Genomic DNA, 23,745 nt, shown 5'->3' with positions numbered 1-23,745 from the left:
TGTTGTGTTGTAACGAAGGTTGATGCTCATTTAGAAGTTAGTCTCGCATCTTTAGGGAGACCCTCGGGTTGACCAAAAATGTTTATCATACAATTCTCATCAAAAGCGAAATTTCTGCAAAATTGTTTTAAAAATGTTGAGTAACAAAAAATGGGTTTGAAATTAGATTGATAACTAAAAAAAAACCCTGAATTCAAATAGTTTATTTTGAGTTTTTCCCATCTTGAATATCGAAGATGAAATTGGTCCCGCGACTCGGGAATCAAGCATCTTTACTGAGGGGGAAATGACTAATTAGTTTTGCGGAAAAAACCTAACCGAAAAAATTTGTACTTCGCATTTTGTACTTCTCCCGTTTTTTTCTCCTCGGTTTGAAGTTTCCCACATAGGAAACCACCATATTGTTATATACTCGTTACAAACTGAAAAAATATTGTTTGCGCATACTCACAAAGTATACCACAGATGTCAGCAACTAGATACCGACTGACATCTGAGATCAAAATTTCAAGACAAAAAAGTAAGAAAGTTGAATTAAAGCCGAATTCGATTCAGTAAGTTTCTGCTCAACACTTTTTGAATTAAAATCGAACTAAAACAGACCGTTATTCATAAATATTGGTTAACAATACTTGAACATCAACTTGTGCGACAGGGTTTTTAAAACTAAATTTAAAGGGAACTTACGAAAGTTTTGAGTAAACCAAAAAAAAAATTTGATATAAAACTTCAATTTCTTTGCATAAAACATAGTTAAGCACTAAAATTTGGTATTTTTTGTTTTAAAAGCTCTATTGGTTGCCTCCGCTCTAACTTTTGTTTTGTTGAGTGAAATGTTTGAGCCGATGTCTCACCTCAATTTTTTTCAATAGTTAGTGGTTTGAAACTTATAACAGCTAACTTAACTCGGCTGAATTTTTCGAACCATTCCGTTATAGAAACGTCGCATATCGATCATGAGAAAGTTCTCCCATCGTCGCTGCCCGTTTTATTGGTAGTTCTGTGTGTTGGTTTGAATTGTTTTCTGACCTCAAAAATTACTCCTATGGATTGTCTATTTTAAGGTCAATACAACAACATGGTTGCTTAAGTTCCGGGCCGTTTATTGTCACTCCGTAGACGCACCAAGTAAGTTTGTAATTGCTTAGTGATTATTACAGTATACAAAGGCGTACCCGTAGACTTTGTTTTAATTTTTTTAGAATTCTTTTTTGATCATAAACTAATTTTTTTTAGCGTTCTCAGATCTAAAAAAGTTTCATCTTAGGAGCAAGCTCTCTCTTTTATGCTAAAATATCTGAACCCCAGAAATCAAAAAATAGATTGTAAAGATGCTGTTTATCTATAAAAACGCTTCTTAAACAAACTTATAAGTTTTAAACGAGCTTATAAGTTAATTGAAGTAAAATTTTTTGAGTTGCTAACATCTTCTTTTTGTTATTTTTACGTTAATAGGTCGGATGAAATTACAGTTTTTCCCTTCCGCTTAGCGAAAATTGTTTTGAGTTGCTAGAAAATAGTAGCCGGAAGTCGATGGAAAGAAAGATGGATGAACAAAACTACCGAAGAAAATCAGTCTGCAAAAAACCAAACCGTCACCGAGTGCTGCTTGTTTCGATTCATTCCGTGTCACCCGGTTGTTAATTCTTCTTTCCAACCGACGATTTTGGTCTCGACTTGTCTTTTTGATGTGAACTTTTTATCGTTATCGCAAATCCGTTTCCCTGTAACATCGAGAAAAACATGTTCCAAAATGACATTCAACCTTTTCCACACGTTACGCTAACATCTATTAAGGCTATAGTGAAGCCCATTGGCTCGCGTCAAACTACGCAAACTAGGCAGTTTCCAACTTTATCTCAACCGTCGATTAGAGGCGGTATAGGAGTTGTCCCAAACTCAACTTTCGAATATCAAATTTTATCTTAATCGGAAGTGGAATCATCTTCTGCGAGTCGGAGTATGAGTACACTATTACGCTGCTCAACCATTTTTCTGACCCGAAGATGAGTTTATAAATTTTTAATAGTCAGCGCCAACAATCATAATCGTTAAAACAAGCCGCCTTATCCGCCAATTATTAACGAAAAAATATAATCGGCGAGAAGCTCGCGGAGATGATTAACACCAACCGTAAAAATTTGTTACAAGAAATGAAACGGTCTCAAAATACCGTTTAAACTCTTTAAACGTTTGGTTTGGCCATTTTTTAAGCACTTTTGACTCCACCAGTTTGAGTGATGACAGCGAATTTTTCTAGGTTCCATCGCTCATCCAAACTAATCGTTAAAATTGAGCAAAGTCTTGGTTTGTTAAATTTAGAAAGCTTTGGATTAACTAATTTTGTCAGCAAGGTCGCAAATTTGCCAAAAAAAAAATTAAAACCAAAGAACGGCAAAAATGATGCTGTAGACAGTTCAAATTAAATGTTGATGCAGCAACGCATGTGTTAGTTCTAAAGTGGGACAACAAAATTTATAACTTAAACACTACTCGTGGCGTGAACAAACATCTAACAAAACCGGTCACGCAGCGCACCGTATTAAAATAAGTCTCGTCGGGCTTTGACCCAATTAGTTTTTCGCACGGTACAACGTTCGTACCCGGCATTGCGAGAAAAGTATCTGGCGTTTTTCTCGCCACAAAAGTGATAAGCGTTGTTCAGTCGGGCTTCAAAAAAATTTCATAGAATAGCACTCCGGTTTACCAATACTTGACCGTTTAACATTTCTTCGCTGTTTCTGTGACACCCCGGTTGATCAAATTGAATTGCATATGTTCGATGATGACAGGTATTAGGGTGCCTTTTGCTCAAGTTTTTTTCCTGAACGGTCGCTCCGTCTTTTTTTGTTCGGAAAAATTAGGTTTGCCGCAATGAAAAACTTTTGGTTTCCATGGCTTGCAAGTATCATTAGTGACAAGCCATCTCAGACTGGAAATCGAGAAATAATTAACAATCGAAGCCGAAAGAACAAAATTGTTGAAAAAAAGCACCACTGTACTACGATGGTTGACTTTTAGCAATAAACTGCCTGTGGCTAATCGGTTTTTGGAGATTTTCTAAGCCCCTGCAATTTATGATTGGTTTCATGAGATCAGTGGCAAAAATCAGCAAATACCGGCATACGCGGAAGAACTGCTTAAGCATCGCAAAAAGGCGATTGGTTGAAAGGTCCTGACTTTTTGAAAACTAAGCATTAGCCTTTCAAGCCTGGCTCAGCAGTTTTTATCAGCTTCCTTCTCAAATGACCTTCTACTAAACTGAATGAAAAACTTGATCAAACTGCAAAATTCACTGACACATCTTAAACCAACGATCCAGTTCTTGTCCGGAAAAACTTTAGTTCGCCGCCTTAAAGCAAAAATGGTTCAAAAACTGATTCTTCTGAATTAGAACTAGTCAAGCAAAAACTATTGGTTCTGACTCGGTCACAGTCTCTCCCCGTCAAAACTCACAATTCATAGTCCTTTAGAAAATCTGCCTCAAAAATTTTTTTAAAGCTGTTAATGCTGTCTAGTTGGGTCCACCGGTCGTAATTGTCTCTCTCGTCGGCATTGATTTCAACCGCAGGCATCTTATCAAATTAAATAGCCATCATCTACTCGTAATGATGCAACTGACAATTATCTATCGTAAAATTTAGCAAATTGTTGATTATCTGCATGCTTTTATGCAAAGAGATTATTTGGTAAGGTCGGATCGGTACCGCCCTTTTTCAATAAAAATCACTGCGTGTTAATATGAAAACAAAAAGCCTAAATTATTACGCCTATGATTTCTGATTTTCCACTCAAGTGACTAATTTACTGACAACCGCCATCCGCTAAATGCAGAATATTTTAATTCAGTGCATTCTTCGCAAAAATTCGACGAAGCTCAGCAAAGCATTGTGGCTGCTTTTCCACGAACATTACGACATATGGTTTTTATACAGATGTTGCTCCGTCAACGGATACAAACTTTTCTTTAACGGGCACAGAACGTTTCATTGCTGGGCAAGGAAATCCGTCCGTCATTTGGTCCGCCGAAGGTACGCACTTCGTTGGCTCGGCCCAGAACTGGATTTAATTTTAATCTGTTTTGCTCGCACCAAAAAATTTTATCAGAAAAAATTATCCACTTAGTGCCCTTGATCCTGTAGCTATTTAAGAAAGGCTCATCCGCAGCACCAAAAGATTTTTCTAACATTCTCGGAAAACGAGAAAACACTGAGAAACTTTTCATAACCTAGTTTTGTTTAATTGGCCAGTCTTTAAACAACCGTCAGCTCACATTAAGACAAACTTGAAGCGTGAATTCTGAACCATTTCCTGTTTGCACACCACGCAAGAAGTTTCACGCCTCTATACTTCGAGCAAAAATGCAATTACTGAAAGCAAAGCACTACGACTGAGCGCAATCCTAAGCAAAAGTCATCTAGTCGAGTTGGCCCCGTGAGAACGTACCAACGCTTATCACTTGAGTGAAAAGATTTTCTTTCTCCAGAGTCATACTTGAAAACTGGAAACCTCGTTTGAATGATTGAGGACAATAATCCAACAGGACTTTACCCGTTAGCGCGTGGTAGCGACGCCCTAGCCCAGTCCGCCGTAATAAGATCTGCAACCCGCAGATGAATCAGTCCGGTAGTAAAAGGGGCACCGGTTCTCGCGCCTCTGTAGCGCGCACTGATAGACTGATAAATTGTAGAATTAATGCATTTCATCACAATTTTTTGGGCTGTTTTTAACTGAAAGTTATCCTTAAACTAAGAAAACTTCGGGTTCTAGATTTTGTACATAAGTATATCTAGTTTCAGTTCTTGGCTTTTTTGTTGATCATAGTTGATGAAATTCGTTTCTGTTCACTTTCGACTATTGCAATAAAATATGTTATTTTGCATTGTGCCCAGAAACATTCAAAATCATGAGAGTCTGTTCAAATGCCCGTTTTCCAAGTTGCTTAAAACGTAAGACATTTGTCTGATAAATGTTAGATTATGAAAGCCTGAATTCGAAAATTTGTTTTTTTTTTGTTGAATTTTTCCCCTGTCTTTAGTATCGCTGGAACAGATGCTGAAACAAAGAATTGGGACTCACTAATTTTTCAGCTATACGGCGCTTTATTCTAATTTTATTGAAAATGATTTCATTTAATTAAACTCGGTATGACCTCCATAGACCAAAATGCTAATCATATGTTTCTAGAAACTAATTCTATAAAAAAAGATAGTCATACAAATCTCATGTGTTTATCTAGTATGAAGTCATCTCAATTTCAAAGAATGTTCTCTCGTTTTGGCTCAAAATTTGATGTATTGTCATAAATAATAGAGAAAAACTTTTCAAAAAAAATGTTAATCATACAATTTTGATATCTGAAAAATCTATGACTAAAAGTTTTTGATGAAGAAAGCATACATTTTTCTAAGTAGTATATAAGTTGTCCAAAAAAACTTTTTATTCGCAAAACGTATTTTATTCTCATGTAAAACATGGATACACAAAGTTGACATTTTTTTTCCATTTCTCAGGATATTTTTTCAAAAACGTTTAAAGCGCCTATTTTTTTGCTTGGCATGTTTTGCATGCTTCAGTAAAGGCATGATTAATTAAAAATGCGAATTAAAAAAAAACAACCTTCGAAAACTTTCGCCAAAATTTAAATGAGTTTGATACTTTCATTAAATATTTTGTTGAAGACCAAACTTAGACTATTCAGGCCGATTCTGATACCTTGTAATTGCGTGTCGGACAACTTTTTGATGCATCTACTTTTGACTAACCAAGGTCTTTTCCATTTAAATGCGGTTACGAATACAACCCAAAAGTTTTGAGAAAAAAAATTTAAAAGAAAGCCAATTTTTTGGTTTATGGAAAAATGCTAGTCATACAATATCCATATATAAAAAATCAATAGTCATAGACCTTTCATGCATTTTTATGTACGTATGGAATTGAATGAAACATTTATGACGAGTATTTTTCCATGTACGAAAATTGTTTGATTAGTATTTTTGGTCAACATGGGAATATCGAAACACAAAAATTTTTATACAATTTGAAAAATAATTCAAAGAAATAAATTGAAGCCGAGTACTTGCTTTCTTTTGCAACGGAAAGTTTTATAATTATCTTAAGATACTACATTTTGTTTATTTTTGATATCTAACGCTACCATTTTCTGATTTTATAATTGGGAATGAAGTTTAATTTACCTGTTTATTTGTTCTCTGGTTTCGATTGATGCATTTCAATTCAATGAAAGTAAATGTCACAGTTGCTCGTTGAAGTAAAACTCAATAACAATTCTATTCGTCTGAAAAATCCAATCAATTTAAATGGTGCTTTTGCTTCTATTTTAATGAAAATGAACAACTATTGTTTTTGTAACGACTCCCAAATCGGCCTAATGGATAAAAAAAAGAAGCAAGATGTAAATTGTTGTTTCTCAAAAGGGAATAATTTATCACCCAGGCATGAATGAAAAATTCGAAGCTGCGTGATAAGAATTAGTTCAGTACTAAACAGATTACCCGTCAATGTTTTTATCAGGGTTTCCAGGAAATTTTGACGTTGTCAAAAACGATGATTAATGTTTCCCATTTTGCGTAGGTAGAAATTTACAAAGGTTTCTAAGAAAGAGATTGCCTAAAGCAGAGACAAAAGTGGTATCAGCCCGGCCAGTTTTAATAATTTTTTTTATCTTGTAAAAAAGCAATTTTGACTAGAGCAAGTAAACAAGAGCCAGATTAAAAACCCGGCGGCGATCTAAGTCATAAACTAAAACTAGATCTTTAGATCAGCCCTCTAACGGCGACATACACTAGTGAAAATAAACACCGCTAGGCAAAACATCTTAAGCACGGTAGTATTAAATTTAGCTAAAAATAAAGGTCCAATAAGGTACTTTGAAGTAAAATTGAAGGGTAGTATGGCTTGTAAATCCACGAAACTGACTTAAATCAGCCCAAGGTTGTAAAAGACTTGTTTGAAAGGATTAACGGTCTGCGCTGTCAAAAAAATAAATTTGAACGACTCAAGTTGGTACGTTTTGAAATATTAGAATGGAGGCTAAGTTTCGTCGAAAATGAAATTTAAGCACCATACACAAATACGAATAGCCTAAAACACGTGCAAAATTATCAATTTAAAATTTATTTGGCCGATTATGGATCTGATCTAAGAACCATTGTTTGCTTTTAAATGTTTTCATCCAAAGGGAACCTTCTTAAGTTTTCAAGTAGCTTTGTTAACCTTTGTAGCTTTTCAAGTAGCTTTGTTAACCGCTTTAATAACCTAGATATCTAGTAAGTATGATGATTGCTTGTTTTCAGATAAAAAATACCTCATTTGAATTTTCAACTGCGTTCTGGGATCTCAGTTTTTAAATTTAGCCCCTATTGCCATCAAAAGTAAATGGCAACAGACTTCGCTAATTTGATTTCTGTTCAATCTTGAAGGCGAGCTCATTTGATGAACAAACTTTTTTCAGGTCGTAGATTTTTTTTGCCAAATTTCATTATTAATTACCATGCGAAGCGGGTCGGCTCTTTTCTATTTTCCCTACTGCGAAAAAATTGGCTGAAAGTGGTTCATAAGGCAATTTGCATTGGAAATGTTGAAAAACTTGTTCACTTGTTCACGCTTACACGTCTTTTTACGCAGTTTGGAATATCAAAAGTCATCTTAAATAGACTTTCGTTAATTGAATTTCAGAAGCAATCAAAGGTGAGATTTGAAAGGAGGAGGGCTTTGACATAAAAACATTCAAGCCTGCAAAATCGATGGCCACAAAAAAGGCTGCAAAAATACTAGAATGCAAATTATTTTGAAAAAATATGACTCGTTTGAAAAAAATGAAAAAAAAAAGTAATAATTTGCAATGAAAAAAATAGCAACTTGAAATAAATGTTTATTTTTCAACGAATAATAAAAAACATGAAAAACAAAACTTTTCAGACAAAAGTCAATTATTTTTGCGATTTAATTAGAGAGTAACTGAAAGTTTACTCAAATATTAGCTAGTTTTGTGAGGCTGGAAGAAACAGCATAAATGATCTCAAGTTACAAGATTCTTCTGACATAGATGGAATTTTGCGAACTCAAAAAAATGTTAATTAAAATTGTCTCGAAACCAATCTTGGCAGATTTGAGTGGCATCTGGTTTTGCTTAGAGTACTTTTGGAACAAGAACCAAAACAATACCGCAAAGGTTAATTCTTTTACTAGTGAAGGGATTTAGATTAAGGATTATAACCTGGTATTTCTTCCAGTTTAGTAAAAAAAAAGAACAAACGAGTTACGACCAAGTAAGTAAAGTCACGTCACGTGACTCCCAGTTCAAAGCAAAATTTCCAGATTTCAGAGATTATTAGAAAGGAGCGTCTGAATACAAATCAAACAATCGAGTTTTAATCTAACCCCTGTTCTAGACCTTTTAAAGGTTTCAAAAAATACTTCTCTACAAAACAATGCATAGATTTCACTACCCACGTCACCGTGAATTTCACGAATAATTGAAAAACTGAGCCACTTGAGATCTGCTGTATATTATCAATATTTCATTTCTAAAGGTTTGCTAACATTATAAAATCTTGAAAAAAAATAAAAATTACTAACCATAAAGGCTGCGTTGATCATTTCAACTTTACTAGACTTGAATCAGGAGGTATTTGGGATTTATAAATGAACGTTCAACCAAGTTAATTCATGATAACAAACCACTAAGTGAAAAAGAGATAGCGAAAAAGAGAATGCGAAAAACAACTTTTTTAATGCGCTCATTGTACTTAAAATGACATCAGTTACCATTGATGCCATGTGTTACTTTACTTGAAAAAGTTGTCTATTTTGAAAGTTGAAAAGAATGTTTCTCAGCATATTTCATCAAACATGTTTACAGACTAAATCGTCAAATTACCTAGTCTTATTATGAAATTGAACCAGACTGCTCATATATTAAGGCAGTAGCGGATTTAGAAGGGTTTAACGGAGATTTTTTGGTCAAAACTGTCCAAAAAGTGCCTAAAATTGTCTTTTTTTGGCGTGCTTTTTCAATAATTTGCCCGCAGCGCAAAAAAAATTGGCCAAAACAAGGTCTTTTTAGTGATTTGTGAAAGCTCAAAAAATCAATTTGGTCGCCCTAAAAAAAAGGTCGACAGAAATTCTGAAAAAAATTTGAAATTCCCCTCCAGAAAAATCTACATCCGCCCCTGTATGAAGGCAAAACCCTGAATTTTCCGACGGTTTTGTAAAACTGACAAAAATTAGCTTTTTTCAAACAACTGTAATAATTTTGCAAAAAAAAGTTCACAAGTGTTCACTGATTTTATTTGAGCGCAACACAACAAAACTTTAAGACTACGCCAAAAATCTATTTCAAAAACGCTCACTTAAAAAGTCAAATTTTGACACAATAAAAACATCCCAAGCAAAAAACTCGGTCACTTCCTTCAAAAAACGGGAAAAAAACGAAAACATATTTTTTAAGTTTCACATGAGAAAAATGTAACAGCCGGCAGTGAGGTTTCATGTATAACAATAGATTATAATGATTTTCCGAAGAATAGAATTTTTTCTATTTCTCTCGCAGCCTACTAACTTTTTCTAAAAATCCAAACCATGAAAAAAAAACAGGCCGAAAAAACGTTTGGCTAAACACTAAACATCTTCCCCCACTCCCCCTCTCATTCCATAAATCCTCCAGTTATCTATTTCTCATAGATAGTGGTAGCCTTAAGTGTGGAGTAAGTGGTCGAGAGGCAGTGATACCTTTAATAGGAAAATAATGAGAAAAAAATGAAAAAAAATACGAAAAAAATAAAGCACAATTTAAAAGCCAGAAGTTAATCTCAATTTAACAATTGCAATTTTCAACTTGTGAAGCTACGCGGAAATTTTTTGAAAATCTGAGCTCTTACGTAAAACAAATTAAGGTTCATTATAGTTTATTATAATCTAATAAAATTCATTATAATAATCTGTAACCCGTTATAAACCAATCTAAACCATTCAAACACATTTTATTGGCTTAAATTATCATCTTGTTTGGATTACAATCAACTTTTAATCCAATTAATTTGATTAGTTTTTAAAGATTTTTTAAAATGAATACAGACATTGAAAATCTTTTAAAATTGATTATTATCCATTAAACCTCATTGCGGACGGTGACTGTGCAAGAATTACAGCATTACGAGGCCAAACTGTGCACTGGATAGGCGCACAATTTTGTGTCTGTATGTTCCTGAATTCCGGAAAAAATCATACGATACTTCAAGCTAACTTTTTGCATGTTACAGAAGAAAAAAAATTAAGATCGGACGAGTTCATAATCGAACTGAAGATGCTTTTGTTTTTTTCATGTACTTTGTGGAGGTATCATGGAGGATTGGATCACACAAGTATTTTAAGAGAACTCGGATCATTTGATTGATTTAAAAAGATGGAATTTTGGTGTTAAAATTTCCAATAAAAGGTCTTGGCTATCCACTATCAAATAGGCTTCTCTCTTTTATTTGTTCTTTTTTGCTTCTTGGCTACTCGCGTCTATGTTGCAATCACCGCTTATGCATCAATTGTTCGTAACAAAACGCGCGTTAGTTGTTACAAATTGGACAAATTGGCAATTTTCAAAGCTCCATAATTGTACAAAAAATGATGAAAAGTGATGCAACTTTTCAATTTTGAGCTTAAGAAGTTACAATATTAGAATTGGCTATAACAATTTTCTATTCAAAAACTGCTACTCAGTGTAAGGAAATTGATCACAAAAAAATTGCTCGTATCAGGACAAAACTCTGAAAGTTACGACTGCCCATTAACTGGTCTCGAAGTTTTTAGTTAATGAAATATTGACAAACCCTGAACTTCGGCTGTAATCATCAATTTGTAAGAATAAAAATTTGAGTCGTGTGTGGTAATAATAAGAGCATTTAGATTGCCTCAATTCAGTTTTGAACAAAATTTATAGTGCGAGATAATTCACCACGCAAAAAATTGTACTTCCCGCTTCAAAATATAAAAAGAACAGTTTAGCTAGACTAGTGTCAGTTTATTATATCAGTGTTTGAACTAGGCGGAGCCCACGAAGATCAACGGAGCAATACCTTGACAGAAAAAAATCTTTTGAAGATTGGTCTGAATTAAGAAAAAACACCCCGAGCATATATATGCTTCATTTTCGTCGAAAATTGGAACAAGTATCACACCGAGCACATAAACTCCGTCACTTTTATTAAAAAATGGAACATAAATCTGTCAGATGAACATAATGCATTAAGGAATATAGGAAGATGCGTGACAAAAGCCGAAATCTGATTGGTTGAAAAAGATCGATTTCAACTAAGTGAATATTTTCCTTCCTAAATTGACTAGGGGGAGATTGTTTACCTCGTTCCATGTACTATCTGCTAATTAACTAACCTTGAAAGTCAACAAAGACTCACACTCTTTATTTGATGAAGTTGGGTTCCCCTTGTATGTCGGCAATGCTGTAGGAGCTGACTGATAATGTAAAATATAATGATTTTTCAACAATAACTTATGTTACTGATTTTTTTTTTGATAACTCCAAAACTGAAAACATGTGGCAAAATGAAGTGGTGTATTTCCATCAGAATGCTCCGAAAAACAAAAGACAAATTACCAACTAAAATTGATAATTGAAAAATACTTTGATATCAATGATTCCAATTTTGCCAAACTAACCTCAACTTTATTGAGAGAGAAACAGTTATTCATACTTTTATCCGGAAACGTCATAAAAAACTATCCAAAATTGCCAAAAAAAGTTTCTAAGTACTTAAATTGATACTGAGGGAAAACAAACCACATAAGTTTTAGCCAAAAACACTTACAGTTTAATAAAAGAGCAAAAAAAACGAGTACTTCAACACAAACAAAAACTGTGGTTCCAGACCCACGCTCAACTTACAACAATATAATTCTACTTACGCTTGTGGTTGTTCTAATTTATCCAGCTGTTAGGTAAAAGTGCTAATAAATTAGGTTCCAAGTATTTGCAAATATATACACTAGGAGAACAGCAAAGGTGCTTAGCTTGTCAAGTAACGACTCAAAAGCAAAAAAAAATTAGAGAAATTAATTACGCTATTTAATAAACCATAAAAATTATGGTTTTTTCATCTTATAAATGCCGCTCCAATCACAAAAAAAATCGAACACAATAGAAACAAAAACTAAGAAACACACACACGATGTATGAATTTTGCAAAGCGAGAGGAAAGTACTGCTCTATACAACGCAACCATAGAACAGCCTGACAGGATCAAAACATACGGCAGGAGTTGTTATCATAATTAGATATTATCATAAACTATACAAACCGCTGATTTTGTTTTTCAAATTTTTTTCACTTCTTAAAGACCTTTAAATCAATCACTGGGCTTACGGTTTCTAAATTGATTGTTAATTTGAAATATTTTGCTAGTTTTTCCCTTTGTTTAATGTGGAGTAGTGTTTAATATGAGTATCATCAAACTGTTTGACTAATTGAACAAACTATTTGAATTATCTACGTAATAATTAGTTTTTATTGTCTTCTTTAACAATTAGGTTTTTTCTGCTTTTTTAACAGTTTCCGCAACTGCTATTCTGTTTTTTTTGCCGCTTTACTTTTCAGCTCAATAATGTAATTCTAAGATAAATAAATAATACGAAATATTTGATTGTTTTATGTAAATCAGTTTGGGTTTTATTTAGTTTTGAATATTATGGTCATGATATTGTCGTTTTTTCATTTAATTTGCATCTCAGAAGAATATTCTATCATTATTCATTTCAAATGATATTTTTATCCTCCAAAACAAGATTTAAAAATATCTTTCAGAGCCCATTAATTTTTTTGAAAATTGTTTATATAGCAGTGTGCAATGGCTCAATTGTTGAATTATCGATCAGCCAAAAATTCATTTTAGGACCTTAAATTGTTACAAGTAACCGTCACCTCACTCGAGAATTGTTTAATCAGGTCAAATCTGGAGCAACAGATAGTTTAGATCACCGTGCGAAAAATTGTATGCAGGAATCACTTTTGTCCCGACTTTCGACGAAAGTGACAGAAAATTTGTGCTCTTGTGATTTTGTTCTCAACTTTTTCAGTAGCAATTTTTGACAAAATTTTTATACCACACGAAAGGTATTGTTGTTTTTAGCTAGAATTTAAAGCGATATTTGATCAATGCACAATTTTTGTAAAAATATCGGGGTTTAAATATTGCCAGTTTGGCTAATTCGGTAAACATAACTCACGATATATTTGGTGCTATTAAGGCGGAAATTTTACCCGTCGTAAAAATTGTTCCAAATTGATTTGAGGCTTGCCATTTGGTCCATTTTTACTTTACTAAATGCGGAAATAAGGCTGTGATATCTGAGATAACTTCAAATAATTACGGTTAACTTACGGAGAGGCCAAAATGTTGTCAAACAACAAGCTATCTCAGAATTTTTGTTTTTCAAAACAAAAATTATCTCAGAAAATCAAATAATTTTTTTAAAAGATTTTCTCAGCTTATTAAAACCCAGCACACTATTCATAGAGCCTAAAAAGCAGTCGGAACTTTCAAGGCTTTGCCTTGATACAAGCAGTCTTGTTTTAACTTTCATTGTAGTCATTATAGTTGCACTGTTGAGGTTCCATAAAGTAAAACTTTTCAATTGAATGATGAAGAATGTGCATGGAGATTATCAATAAAAAACTTGTTCTCGCCAAAAACAAATAGCAAGCAAAACCAAAGTCTGTACTTTTGTGTTTTCTGATGAACAAACAAAAATCCATGAAAAAACTCATACGACTGTTTAAAAGAAGCTTCCAAAAATTTCAGGTGCTGATTTAAAATTGATACATTCTAATTTTTTATTTTACGCAACGTGTGACATTGCATTCTGCTTTCAAATACCAAAAATAACTTCAAATAATTACGGTTAACTTACGGAGAGGCCAAAATGTTGTCAAACAACAAGCTAGCCAAAACTGATGTGTCTCAGGATTGAGACGATGCACTGATTTAAAATTGATACATTAAAGTTTTCACTTTGCGTTTTTCCTGAAATTGAATTCTGCTTTTATACGCCAAAATTTTTAGTTGTTAGTTATTCTTTGTTGATTAGTAATTGTGTTGATAATCATGGTTAGTTCAATGATAAAACGAAATGTTGTCAGTCAGGGGCGGATTTAGGGAGGGAGGCGGGGGGGGCTAAGCGGACGCCCCCTCCCCCTCAGGGATTCGACCCCCTGCCGACCCAAAGGGTCTCCGCTTTGTACTATTTTGAGATATCCATTTTTGGTGATGGACTCCAAAAATTTTCTAAAGGCGCCTTTGGCGCCAATATATACTAGTTTTGAGGGGGGGCGCGCGCCGAAAAAAACGCGATTTTTTGGTCAAAATTTTCCAAAAATTGCCTAAAAACGCCTATTTTGGCCTGTTTTTTCCAAATTTTGCCTGCCGCGCAGAAAATTTGGCCCAAATAGGAATAAAACAGTGCTTTGGGAGAGCTCGGAAAATCAATTTGGTCGACCTAAAAAAAAAGGTCGACAAAATTTTTAAAAATTTTTGAAAATCCGCCCCCCCTCCCCCCCCCCCCCTCGAGAAAATCCTAGATCCGCCCCTATTGTCAGTTGTCAATCATAAAACTGCATCAAGATTGAGACAAGACAGGAATAAAGCGAATTGAAATTGCAAAACTTGTCTTGATCCAAGTGTGAAAATGCTTGCTACAAACACTAGTGCAGTTTCTGTACTATTAAATAACGCCAGTAAAGTAGTCGCAATTTCGAAATAAACAAATAAACTGGTTTAAAAATACATAACTACCACTAAAAACGAATGAATTTTGATTTTTATAAGTATTGAAGGAAAAAAGTTAGAAGTGCGTACCTGAAAAGATCGACGCATGCAGAATATAAGCAGTAAAATTTTTTATTGAGCCCAGCTCAAAATTAAATTTCTAGTGGCAGATTCTCCCGTAAGTACTATTGATAGGAATTTTCTTCAAGGGTTTCGAATATACAACAAAAGTAAATATCAAATGCAAAAAATAAATTTTTAATAAGAGCAGTGCGCTTAACTTTTTCAACCTTAAGCCGAAAAACCCTAATCATAAATTTTTGATGAAGTACTTTTCAAATGATTAAAACAATTTTTAACTAATTTTTTTTGGAAATCTAAAGGACCCTATAACTCAGACCCTACCCTCAAAACACCGTATTTTTCTATAAAGCAAACATTTTTTTGAACTTTTCCTGCTTATTTCTACATTTGTTAGCTTTCAATTTTCAGTTTTGAAAATTCTGATTGTGTGCACTTTGTGCTTTTCGGTTGATTAAGCATTATACCACTTGGCTAAACAACAATGTGTCGTCATAGTTGCAAGTTAACGTCATTGTTTTTCAGAAAATGCAATATAAAATGAACGCTGAGGGCAACAGAAATTGGACTTGGGGCTATTTATTTATGTTCCAATAACCGATGGTATTTTGATAGATTACTGAAGAACTAACGGATGCAGAAAATAAACTCGTTTTTCTGATTAGAAAAGTCAAATGAATCCTTTTTCATAATTAAAAAACTCAAAGGAAGGTACATGAAATGAAGAAATATCTTACCAAAATTGGAAAAAGAAAACCTTGGAAAAATGTAAGCGAAATTATTTCAAGGTAAGGCGGAAAGCTTAAAGATAGAAAATATTATGATAAGAGATAAAAAATTAATTTATGTCACCTTAAATTGTCTTGAAAATCTTTTTCAAATTGAAAAAGTTTGACTAACTTGATCTACGAGTAATTTTTTTTCAATCGTTTTGGTCTATAGCCTTAAGTCTTATTTATAATTTCAAAAAAAAAATTAAAGTATTGCTTTGAACGAACCTTAATCAGACCGCGAAGTTCCCAAATTTAGTTCCGGTCGATCAATTTTTCATGCCATTATAATCAAAGAGCAAAGAGCCCTCACAAGTAATTTGAAGACCTCAAATTTTCAATAGCACTTCATAGAATAACAGGAACCATTGAAAAAGAAAGCTTCAATTACTAATTTAGAGAAAGCATCATCAAAAGAAGAGTTTACTTTATTGGTCACAGTTATAAGAACAAAAGTCTTAAACGGAATGTCTTTTTGGTAAAACTAGATTTTATTCTTATCATCTTACTACACTAGTGAACAAAATTTAGGAAAATTTATGCTTAGGGTAGTTTTTTTTCTTCAGTCATTTTTTGGCGATTGAAAACATTATACCTCATTGAATCATTGAAGATAAATCAAAAGAAAAAAGTATTTTACCTCCGATCGTGTTTTGCAAAAATCTGGGAGTTTGAAAATTGCCAATTTGGCCAATTTACGCGAGCTTGATCTTTTATAATGTCCAAAATTTACAGTTTTTTAATAATTTTATTTCCCAAAAACTAAATGATATGGATTAGGGGAAAATCGGCCCATTCAGGGTTTAGTCTTTATATACGAGTAGTCTTGTCACTGACTAAAATGCCTGAAATAAAAAAAAAAGTTGGACAAAATTTACATCGAAATTCAAAAGAAAAATTACTTCGATCGAGAGTAAATGTTCTCAGCTATCTCCTATGAAAATACCAAAATCTAGTTTCTTTGATTAACCAGATTATTCTGGGACAAAAAGGCCAGTATTTGCACTGGTATTTGATGTTTTTATAGAGAGTAGCTGAGAACAAATTGTAAAGTCTTCTCATCTCAGGTATATTTTGACAAAAAAGATGGATTTGAGTGTGCCCTGTTAAAAGTGTACGGCGCTTTTCCACTTTTCCAAACCCTTTGCAGAAAAAAAACAATATAAAGTTGCTTAAAATTATCATATAGGTAATTACACAAAAATGTAGCAAAAGTAAGTTCACTTGTTCACACTGACAATTTTGGTTGCAGTACAGCTCACTAAAATTCACTTTAATTATGCTTTCATAAATTGATTTTCAGAACAAAGTCAAAAAGGAGGGGCTGGACAAAACCTCGAAGTTAAATTCCAGTTTCGTATTACACTCAGCACTAAAATTGGGCTCCGAATCGTTTGACTCAAATTAAAACAAGATGGAGTTGAGTCAAAATTTGCATCTTTAAACGCCAATTATATCACTTACTGCTTGAAAATTTTAAAAAAGAATTTAAATGAACACTAAAAAACACAACATTGCTCTTATATCGAGTCAAAACCCTGAATTGTGAATGTGCCCTTTTGTTGGTCTTTGACATGTATAATCGTACCGAACGGAAGCTGTTTTTCTAGATAGAAATTCTATGTAGATTACCTAGCCTAGTTTTCTCGTATTTTCCGTACAGAAGTGATCTATTTCTCTTCTGGCTTAGACCCAAACAGTTTCTAGAAAAAAATAACCAGAAATCAGTTAACTGCTCAAACGCAACGAGATAAACATGCTTCGAGTATACACAATAGCAGTAGCGAATACAATGCAAACTTACACTTGTTATAACATTGTTATTCTCCTAAAACTTTGATACCCTATCAAGGGCTGTAGCCTAGTGGGTAGAGCAAGTGTTTAGTAATCAGAAAGGAGCGGGATCGAGCCTCACTAGGAGACTTTTTTCTAGCTAGAAATAGCCTAGATTTAGCTAATTTCTGATCAGAATTAGGATAAGAAATAAAAAATTTAAAGAAAATCCATGCTCTATTTAAACATTTCAAAAAGAATTTCTGACCAGAAATTAGATTAGATACAAGGTATTTCAGGTCAGAAGTAAAGAATTTTCTCGGTACGGGTAAGTTTAGGACTGTCAAGATGATATTTTGACTGCTAAAAAGAAGTAATACAACCACTTAACTTGCCTAGATCAAGTCTGGAAAAACATATATATGGGTTGAATTAAACAATCTTTTAACAACAAACGACAAATTTTTTTTAGAAAATCGATTGTTTTCGCTAACGGGGAAACTCATCACTAAAAACGTTTTTGGGTCGAAATCTTTCAAAAAATGAATAAGGCTTATATTTAATCAGTGTTACAATGTGGAAAGCTGTTAGATGGTCTGACGAAAAATTGATTTGAAAAAAGTTAACATCGCTTAGAACAGAATCTCACGTCTTTTTTAATATTGAAAAATAGTCTACGAATATTGAAAAATAGACAAAAATTTTACTTGTTGAGAACTTCACATATATGAACTAATGAAAAATTTATCAAAAATAATAAGGCAAGAATATACTTTTGCAGGTTTTAACTATTGTATACAGGGGGGATAATCTTGAGCCCTTTTTAGGGTCTAATAAAAACAACGGACCTAAGACGAAAGGCTAAACGCCTTTGGAGTTCTCTCAAGTGCAATTGATTGCATATATTTGGAAGTTAAATTACTTTTTTATTAAATAAAGAGTTTTTGAGATTTTATTTTTTGAAAAGAGCCAATTTTCAAGCTCATTTAGCCTAAAAGTCAAAAAATTTCTGCCTATTGTTTCTAAATCCTACAATAAAACAACTTTCATTTTTTGAAATTTGAGTCACGGTCGATGGAACTTTACAATGATATCACACTTGACTGTTGATATCTACAAATTTTCCATGAGGTACCAAAAAGTGAGCGGCAAAAACGCACTATACGCTATAGTTTTTTCGCAGATTTTTTGTTTGTTTCTAGGATCAAAAAAAGAAATTGTTTCCTTGCACAGAACGTTCTTCTGAGAATTGATGCATTTCGAAGTTTTTGTTCACGAAATAGCGCTTTTTGTTTTAAAAATTTTCCGCTATTTTTATAATTTTCAGAAAATGTAATTTTCGCACTGGCTTGAAAATCTTGAATATGAAAAGATATAAAATGATCTCAGGAAAACTAACCTGTAACTTTCTCGCTGAAACTTAAATTTAAAAAAATTGATGATTATGAATGATTTGATTTTCTATTTCTTTTACAAGAAATCACAGCACAGAAATTATGAAAAAAAAACCAATAACACATGCAAAAAAATAAAAAGAAATCCCACATAATTTCATTAAGGAAAACATAATTCTCATAGCAAAAAAAACACCATGAAAAAGTAGTAATGGTCCGTAAAACATCGAGGATATTGATTCAAATACGCTGGCTGAAAAACAGAGGCTTACTTACCTCAATTATTGATCTACAATTATGAAATCCGGTATAAACTATAGTTTAGAAAGTTTTCAAGTCATTGAGAAATTACTATCTCATCATCACATGCGAATCGGATAAAATGATGGATCGTAAGAATGGTAAGAATGGTAAGAAATGCTCCCAATTTGAGAAATAATTGAAATGACCGAAGAAACAGTTGGAGGGATGAACTTTCGCTTTTTTTCAAGTTAAAACGATGCTCGAGTTCGAACCATTATGTACTCTTGTAGTAGGTGAAAATGACAAAACTATAGATTGAAGAACGAAGTTTAGCGGCGAGTTTATCCGCTAATTACTTTGCCACTGTGCCAGTAGTTACTTGACTTGCTAAATTGGCGTAAATCTAAAACTGCCAAGTCTTAAATCATACCACAGATTACCATAAAAATCATTTTTGAACAAAGTTAGATTACAACTAATGGGTGAAAAGATGTTGTTTCAAGCCTTCACATGTAATATCATAACAATAACAGCATGCGTTAGACAACTAGGCACTTTTGTTTATGAAGAGTTTGTTATAATTTCTAATTCTCCGTCAAACCGTCTAAAAAAGGCTTCAATTAGTTTTTAAAAACTGTAATAGTAATGTGATTAGTGTAAGTAGTAATTTTAGTAGTTATAACTATAATCCTGCTGATTGTTCACTTCAATATGCCTCAATGGTTTTTTAAATACCACTTCGAGTCGAGAATACATAATTTAATTTGGTGATTTTTCTTGAACATGTGTTTACATAAGGCTTCAATTTAAAATCGTTACAAATATTTTGTGTCAGAAATCACTGAAACGTTTTCAAAGGGTCAACGAGATGGAGCGTGAGCATTTTAGGCATAACGCAATTTAGCCTACTTAGTTTTTGTAAATCGTTTTTGAATGAATTTTGTCAAGGACTGAAAATTTGAAACATTTCGCGTCCAAGTGGCAACCCCCTTAATCAATTTAGAGGCAGATGGTTTAAAGAGATAATGCACAAGGTTTCAACCCCTAGGGGGTTAAGCTTCATGCACAATTACTTTTTGCTTTAATTTGCTGTTTAACTTTGGGGTGAGAGCGGGGGGAGGGGGGGGGGTGATTGTTCACGTGATTAATTTGGTTGAGAATCATTCACTCAGTTTTGCCCAGTTAACTATTCAGCAAAAAGCAAATCATTCATAATTATTTATTTGAGTAGAAAAATCTTGATAAAGCAAAGAAGTCAACTTCAATGTTTTGCACATATGCTCAAACTAAAGTCATTGTTTCAGACAAAATAGGTGCCCTCTATGGGTTTCGATTGAGTTTTTTTAAACAAAAAATCGATTTTAAAATCAAATCTTTCTTCAATCCAACTTTTAAAAGATTTCTAAGTTAGACCTTCCAACAATTTTTGTACAAACAGAACCACATAGACATGGTTTTAAAACTAATATCGTGAGATAAAGGTTTTTGAGTTAGAACCGAAGTGTAACTCATAGAGTAATTTCGGATAGGGTACACCGTCTGCTCGTCACGCTATCTTATTTTCGGCCGGATAGATTCGTGCAACTTCTTAGTCTAATACCGATCCTAATCTTACTCTTATACTATCTAGTCTCAGGTTGTTTAACTAGTCTCTGCTAGGCTCAATAGATCTAGGGTATACTGGTTTATTGCGGCTGCTGAAGTGCTCGGGAGAGTCCAACTAATTTCTAAGTTAAATTCAAATCTCTCTGGTGCTGAAATTACAAGTAACTTCAGCACTTACAAATAAGTGGGTTGTTAGTTAGATGGATCATGATTGGTTAATATTAAATACTTTACATTGGTAAAACATTTAATTTATCCAATCATAAAATATAGTTTAGATCAGGTTCCACCCATCCGGGTTTTACAGAGTTTTTTAGAACAGTTCTTCTGTAATTCAAGGGTGGATGATGGACGTTGGTATTTGGCGAACATCATAATTTTCTTTCGCTTCTTCTTGTGACAACGACTGAGTCTCTGCAACAAAGTCAATTCTGATTCCAGAATGGTTGGCTATGTCAGGTTTTTCTGTTCTGCGTGGAGAACTTCTTTTGTGTATGATCTAGTTTGGGAATGGCGTGGAGATTGTGCGTGGAGGGGATGCCTGGTTACTCGGATCTGTACGTATACTTGAACATCGAGGTGGTCATTGGTCTAGTTCAATGAAGTCCTTTTCTGCGAAGTCAAGTCGTACTCTAAATCCTTTGAGTTGTGATTGTGAGCGGCATATCGATTGTAGTTGGTCATTCTCTCTCGAGTGTAGTGAGGTCGTCTTGTCTTTTGATGTTCGTCCTTGGTGTTGTATTCTGATCTATATATTGCATCATGTGATTTTACATTTTATAAAACTCTTATTAGTTTAATATTTTTTAATAATGATTTTAGTTAGTTGTTTTCACAAAAGCTTTTTGTTTTAGTTCGGTTATTTTGAAGAGTTACTCACCCTTGAGTAGCTCTTATTAAAAATAAAGGTGTGGTCACAAAGCGTGGATGTAGCGCGGTGGGTTAGGCCGGCTATAGAGCATGCTCAGGACGTCCTTCCTGGTGGGTTAGGCCAGGTGTGGGAGTATGATTTCATGCGGTTTTTGTGAGGGGTCCTGTTATGTGACAACGTTTTATGTTGGGTTTGTTGTGGTTTTACTTATGTCTTGTTGGTTATGTACTTTTTCCAAAAAGCAAATTGTTTGTGGTATGGGTTTGTCTTTCGACTTTTTTGTGTTTTATTATTTCTTTCTAAGACTTTGTAATAGTCTTCAAAAGAATAAATTATCCAGTTTTAAACTGGGTTAATCCGGTTTGGGTACCGTTGGTTTCCTTTTCTAAGTCATGCTGTTATTCTATGATTTGTGGTATTTAGTAAGCTGCGTTGGTTAGTTTTGTTTAGTATATGATTCCTTTCCAACCGGGTTAAAGGAAAGTCTGAAACATGTTATTGTATGTTAGAGTTGTTGAGTGTGAAAACTTGAAACTGAAATTCATTATTTTAAACAATTCTTCGTGGGCGAGCTGTGCGAGTGTGGATAGAATTTCTGTGCGAATGAATGAAAATATCAAAAGGTTAGTACTGCAATTGTATTTTATTAATTTACTACATAGAATTTAGAAATTTACTGCTAGTTATGGGGGAATTTTAAGATACAAATTTTCATCATATGTAGATTTACTGCTTTTGGGGGGAAATTTTATAAATTAATTTACTGCATTGGTATTATATTTATTTAATTGTTGGTGCAAAAGTTTAATAGGGTCTTAAACAGTTTTGAAGAAGTTTGCTATTTTTTATTTTTCTTTTGTGAATTTTTCAGATGATCTAGGATGAAGGCTAAAAATCTAAAGAAAACATGAATAAAGAATGGTGAGTTTTTAATACTGTAATTAATTAGTAATATTTACTTAATTCATACTTACCTGTTAGTCGTCGGGGAAAAAACCGTGGGGGAAGATGTCGTGAATTAGTTCTGAAGTTGTTAGTAGTTTAGCTAAGATGCGGATGATATTTTTAGTTTGAAGCAGTGGCCAAAGCAATTGAAGTGCCTTAATAGTGGTTAGTTCTTCAGTGCCTACTGCAAACTCATAAGGTGTGTTTTGGATTAAGTTATATAATTTGTGGTTAAATTTAGTGTTGTGGATGAATTCTAAAATTGGGATTTCTATAGGTTGTAGGAATTCGTGCGGGATAAGGAAGGGTCGGGATTCTTCGGCGTTGAAGGTCTTGGTGATGGGGCAGAAAATGTACATTTGGGTTATGGGGTCATAATTACGAAGAATACCATGGAGGTTAGTGTCTTTAATACAATATGTGAAATTTAGGAAATATGGTGAAGTGTATTTTGAATTTATGAATTGGAAACGATGGTGTGGTTGTCTAGAGGGTGTGTGGAGGTCAAAGTGATTTTGGATGAAACGATAGTAACTGTATGTATGTGTTTGTTTAGTGCGCAACATAATATCGTGTGAGCAGTGTAAATCTCTTTCGTGTGGTGCAAGGAAATGAAAGGTTAGTGAAAATATTTGGAAGCGTTCTTTAAAACTTTCGTATGCTTGTGTGTCTGTTAGTGCTTCTGAAATAATGTGATCAAACTTGCGGTCGAAGATGTTTAGTGTAAATATATATGGTGTCTTGATGAAAAATTTCTCGGTGATTTGTGGATTAGCGAAGCGATCGTCGTCTAAGAATTGATCTTGGTTAGCTCTAATGATGTTGTGATCGTAGTATTCTAGTGTATATTCATTAGCTCTAGGTGCAGTGTGTATTTTTAGTGATTTTTTATATCCAACGTAAGTAAATTGTCTAGCGGTTAGTGGTGTAGTGAGTTGATATAGCATGTCCTTGTTTCGTTCTATATCGATGGAAGTGCTGGATAAAGGTAAGCAAAGAGGGTTAGTGAAATGATAGTATGAGGTCCAAGAGAGAGTGGGCATTAAAACGTATTCATCTACAAAGTTGCGTGTTTCGTTAGCGTCGTGAGGGGTGTTTAAGGTGTATTGTGGAAACGAGGGTAAAGTGATAGCTAAAAATTCTTTAGTGTTAGTATGCTGGGGGTGGTTGATGTATTCACGGGCTGTTCCTGGTTTTGCTGGGAAAGGATGGTTGGGGAATTTTCTTTTAAAAGTGCGGTAAGCTCTATTAGTGTTTAGTGAAGATATAGT

General features: G+C 33.7%; 1 protein-coding gene across 9 annotated transcripts in view; it reads right to left on the bottom strand.

Moving 5' to 3' along the window:
- Window positions 1–19,376, bottom strand: part of LOC134847911 (cGMP-inhibited 3',5'-cyclic phosphodiesterase 3A-like) — a 109,226-nt gene extending 89,850 nt beyond the window's left edge. The window contains exons 1-2 of one of the 9 annotated variants that reach the window (XM_063865189.1): window positions 19,087–19,376; window positions 11,407–11,487 (exon numbers count right to left, since the gene is read on the bottom strand). The gene's annotated coding sequence lies outside the window, so the exon portion shown is untranslated. Of the gene's footprint in view, window positions 1–6,197; window positions 7,105–8,239; window positions 8,263–8,601; window positions 8,729–11,406; window positions 11,488–11,840; window positions 11,858–15,773; window positions 15,807–19,086 lie in introns of those variants that run through there. The other 8 variants (XM_063865187.1, XM_063865184.1, XM_063865190.1 and 5 more) reach the window with 8 other exon arrangements.
- Between the last annotated feature and the right edge of the window lie 4,369 nt (window positions 19,377–23,745).

This window comes from Symsagittifera roscoffensis, chromosome 6 (genome assembly GCF_963678635.1).
Source record: "Symsagittifera roscoffensis chromosome 6, txSymRosc1.1, whole genome shotgun sequence".
Taxonomy (NCBI): domain Eukaryota; kingdom Metazoa; phylum Xenacoelomorpha; order Acoela; family Convolutidae; genus Symsagittifera; species Symsagittifera roscoffensis.
This window is presented reverse-complemented; position numbering and strand designations above follow the sequence as displayed.